This window comes from Hermetia illucens, chromosome 6, assembly GCF_905115235.1.
Source record: "Hermetia illucens chromosome 6, iHerIll2.2.curated.20191125, whole genome shotgun sequence".
In the NCBI taxonomy this organism is placed as follows: Eukaryota; Metazoa; Arthropoda; class Insecta; order Diptera; family Stratiomyidae; genus Hermetia; species Hermetia illucens.
This window is the reverse complement of record NC_051854.1, coordinates 2866322-2867873: the sequence shown is the minus strand read 5'-3', so window position 1 is coordinate 2867873 and position 1552 is coordinate 2866322.

The following is a 1552-nucleotide window of genomic DNA, read 5'->3' as shown; positions in this document are numbered from 1 at the left end:
GCCCAATTGATTGTGGCCGTGGCTGAGTTCAGATCTTCGAAGTTTGTCTTGCGAAAATTAAATTTGGCAGACTTGCGCGTAACAAAAGAGTAGGATCAGTCGATTTGAACATCAAACTCGAGAGCAGGATGATAGGCTCCAGGAGCAAAGTTAATAGAGGACATTATGGAATTGGGAAAGACAACGGACAGGAAGGTTAGAGAGGACAAAATCAGGTATTGAATTTAAATGTTTTCTGGAAAGGTTAAAATGGAGAGCGACCTCTATGCCTCGTATGAAATTTGCATAGCACGTAGAAGGAAATTTAGAATGGCCCACAATGGTTGAAATTATTTTCGATTCTATCTATTCCTTCAATATTCATTGAGAATAACATAGAAAGAAGAATAAGTACCGAACCCATATATCAGGGATCTTCCTCTGATGCACAACTGTTGGACTGCAGGAAAGGGCGAGAATTAAGAAGGAACCTTGGCAGCATGGTTTTTCTTATCCCATAATTAGGTTTTTTCAATAGCGAATCCTTTTCTATTCCCTCAGACAACCTATGACGATATCCTGCTGCTGTTCAGACTTAACAGCCACCATCGCTCTCTTCCTAGGAGAATGTAAACTATTTCCAAAGAAACAAACCAACTGAATCCAATTCCTCTCACAAACACTAGTTTTGTCGCTTCATCCACCAGAATACATCCATAAGGTTACTACTCCTTAGAACCTGTTGCAGAAAACGTAAACAACAACCATGCACTAACCCACGAAGGAGTAAAACGCTGTCTTCGCCGCAGTTTTCCTGATTCTGCGCACCACCCACTTACCCCTAAATGACCTTTACAAGGCAACGTCCTGTTTTCAAAAGACGCTCTACTGTTACTGCAACACCGCCTGGCGTCAGCATCGAGGTGATTTTCTTAACGGTTTTTCTGTCCTTATCCTGTATTTGACTAGATTCTTATGTCCTTTGCACTGCAATAGATATCAAAGTCAATAATGAACAAGAAATATAAGAAATTATTTCGGTTTTGTTCCTTTTATTCTGCTTCCTATCTTTTTTTGGCTGAGAGGAGTTCACTCTCCTATGTTCGATGGGAGATCATTGACGAGGTGGAATTATCCATACATTGTCGTGGGAGTTAAAAGTATGAGATAGGAAAGATTAGGTTTGGGGTGAGTGATGAAATGGCATGTCGTGATTAAATATTTATGCAGTAAGCAAGTGGGACAGTGACGGGAATGTCTTGTACAGATACATTATATATAGTGTATCTGAAGTAAGCAACAGATAAAACACAAAAAATCTGAATGTTATATAAGAGGAATCCTTAAAGGAGTTAGAAAATACTCATAATTACTTTTTTGACACATTTAGTGGGTAAAATGATTTCGCTCCAGAAGTGCCTCCTCAGTTTGAAATTAGACCATGCCTCATACATCACGAAAACTTGTCACCTTGGCAAAAAAAATGCTGTCATTTCACTCATCTCCCCAAAGTAAAAGCGATTTTTTAACCTCACGGGGCTTATAAGCCTCATAAAAATCGGTTTACTACCTG